This window comes from Peromyscus eremicus, chromosome 2 (assembly GCF_949786415.1).
Source record: "Peromyscus eremicus chromosome 2, PerEre_H2_v1, whole genome shotgun sequence".
NCBI classification, from domain to species: Eukaryota; Metazoa; Chordata; class Mammalia; order Rodentia; family Cricetidae; genus Peromyscus; species Peromyscus eremicus.
In genome coordinates, this window is record NC_081417.1 from 53,376,172 (window position 1) to 53,379,388 (window position 3,217).

General features: G+C 36.0%; 1 non-coding gene across 1 annotated transcript; it reads left to right on the forward strand.

Annotated features, from left to right (window-relative positions):
* The first annotated feature begins 220 nt into the window (after positions 1-220).
* Positions 221-324, forward strand: LOC131905391 (U6 spliceosomal RNA). The gene has a single exon (XR_009377910.1). It is a non-coding gene; the product is annotated as a U6 spliceosomal RNA (small nuclear RNA).
* The last annotated feature ends 2,893 nt before the right edge of the window (positions 325-3,217 follow it).

The following is a 3,217-nucleotide window of genomic DNA, read 5'->3' on the forward strand; positions in this document are numbered from 1 at the left end:
CACATCATAAGAAAGTATATAAAATATGATTCCATTTATAATTTTTATTAAAAATGTAGAACACTAAATTTATTGGTTAATTATTAATTTATTAATCATGAGTATACTCTTATGGAAAACTACAATTAAGAACAAGGTAAATAAACACCAGATTCAGACTAAGTCACTCTTTGGAGTATATTGAAAAAGACTGAAACAGATGAAGGGAATTGGAAGGTGAGTGCTTGTTTCAGTAGCACACATACTGAAATTGGAATGATACAGAGATTAGGATAGCCCCTAAACAAAGATGGCAGGTACTTTCATGAAGCACCCCATCAAATAAATAAATAAATAAATACAAGAATTTATGTAAAAATTTATTGTATTGTCCTTTAAAACTCATAATTTTAGAAATGTCACTGCATACCTATTTAGTATTTAATAAAATTGTTTTTTTAGCTGGGCGGTGGTGGCACACGCCTTTAATCCCAGCACTCGGGAGGCAGAGCCAGGTGGATTTCTGTGAGTTCGAGGCCAGCCTGGGCTACCAAGTGAGTTCCAGGAAAAGGTGCAAAGCTACACAGAGAAACCCTGTCTCGAAAAACCAAAAAAAAAAATTGTTTTTTTAAAGAGAAGTAGATCATGGGATAGCAAATATAGTACATCACATTTATATATGAAGGTTGCATGCAGCATAGAGAGTGAATCAAAAGAATGGCTTCAGTGGCCTGGGAAATGGCTACAGAATGGGTTCTGCTGATTGGAAAAATTGAATCTTTAGTATGATTTTGTATGATCTACTCATAACAGAAGAAAATGATAACCTCATTCTAGAGTACAAATAGGTAGATCTGTGGAATGGGATTAAGTGTAAATATATTTTACTTACAGAGTTTTGATCCTGCATTTCTTCTTGCCCTTCCTCTGGATATTTCTCATCACGTCACTGTCATTCGGTGCCTAAGAGATTGATAATTGAGTGTGGGACACAAAAGGGTGGAGAAAGATAAGAAAACTCTTGGCTTTGAATTTCAAAATTGTCTGTTGATGTTCCTAATAGAAAGAAAGGTTTGAAATCCATGGTGGTTGACAGGCTGGACTGTCCCTTTTGGAAATCACTGAAGCAAGCTGAGCTTAAACTTTATGCAGTTGATAATAGACGACGACCATAGGAGATAAAAGTCTGGCTAAACTTGAAAGAATCCAAATTTCCTATATTTCCAACAGGAGTACAAAGTAGGGCAGGGGTAGTCTTTCAATTATGAAGAGATCTTTACTGGGTGCGGAGACTCGGCACATCAGCTGAGGTAAGCATAGACCTACAATTAAAGACATTTAATTCTTTACTAAAGTTTAACACAGATCCATTTGAAATACTCCATAATAAAATTATTTGAAAACAATGAGTCTAAGAAAATAACTATGAAAATATAGCTGAGGAAATAGTGGACGATTTTAGACAGTAGTGGCCAGTAATCAAGGTTCCTCCTACATTGCACTGTAACTGCAAGACCATTACTTGATTGATGAGCATCATTGGAAATCAGTCTGCATGAAACAGAGTTGCTTATTAAACATCAAACAATCATTTATAACCATGCCAAAGAATGATGCTTTGCTATAAGCAAAGGCTTTCTAAAGATGTGTAAGAAGAGTTTTAATGTGTTTTTGGTAGTACTCAAAACAGTGGGCTTTGTTATGCCATTGTTACACCTGTGTATCATTGTACTTTGCCTGTATCTTCCCCATGTTCCTCTCTTCCTCCGCCCCTGGTGCTTTCATTCTCTCACCAATTAGTCTTCTTTCTGATTTCATATATATATATGATGTAATATATATATGTATACATGTGCATATACATAGGTGTGTGAAAGATAGGTGATGAAGAGATAAATATTCTACATATCCTAATTTATTCTTCTAGAATATGTGGAGCTTCTCTAATAAAATAACCTCAAATTAATACTAAAATAAAAGATAGTCTCTCAAATGCATGCTCAAAATCTGTTATTCATGGAAGGGCATCAAACCAGGGTTAATTGCTTGCCGTATGGATAATCAGTCATATGCCAAAGAGAAAGTTAAAAACAAACATAAAGGGGGCTAGAGAGATGGCTCATCAGTTAAGAGCACCAGGTTCAATTCCCAGCACCCAATGGCAACTAACTGTCTGTAACTCCAGTTCTAGAGTTATGGCCTCCACAGGCACTGTATGTGTGTGCTGCACAGACATTGAAGCAGGCACAATAAATATTCATAAACATAAAATAAAATGAATAAAATGTAGATATTTCATTCTAATATAATATAATATATGGATTTACTAAATTTACTAATTTAAAACATTACCAATGGACAACTTTGAAAAACATAATAGCAAAAAGGATTCAATTACTGGAGTTAAAATAAGATTAGTTACTACTGAAGAAAAGGTTATAAAACTGGGAAAGATTAGAAGAAATATAAAGACTGATGCAAAGAGAATGGAAGGAGAGAATATAGAAAAAGGGGAAATTGTATGTGATACAGAATGAGATTTCACACAAAGTATGGAAATACAGCCACAGAAAGAGGGGAGGAAGGAACAGAGACAATATTTAAAGAGATTATGCTCAAATATTTCCAAAATTAACAGATATTAAGCAAATCACTGAGGTAATCATACCTAGACATGTCATAATAAAACTAGTGAAAGCCAGAGATGAACATAGAATGTTCTAAAATTTTCAGAAGATAAAGCTAGCTATCATAAATTACTGAAAGAAAATAGTCATCACATCAGACTTTATATTTAAAAATTAGAAATATCTCAAACACACAACCTAATGAAGCATCTGTGGATCTATCAGAACAAGAAGCAATCCCACACAGATCCTCTTTGGACTCAGCTCCTGGTGCAGACTCAGGGCACCCCTAGTTCTTCCCTGCTACCCTTTACAGCCATTCTCTCTGGCCTATCTCCCTCCTTTGAGACATCCGGCTGACCCACAGAACAGCTCTCTTTCAGGGACACCACAGCCACCACACTTGACTGAGAATCAAATAAGCCATCTTTACCCTCCTTCCCCATCCTAGTTAGGGTTTCCTTTGCTGCGACAAAACACCATGACTAAAGGCCAAGTTAGGGAGGAAAGGGTTTATTAGGGCTTACACTTCAGCATTGCTGTTCATCACTGAAGGAAGCCAGGACAGGAACTCAAACTGGGTGGATCCTGGAGGCAGGAGCTAATACAGA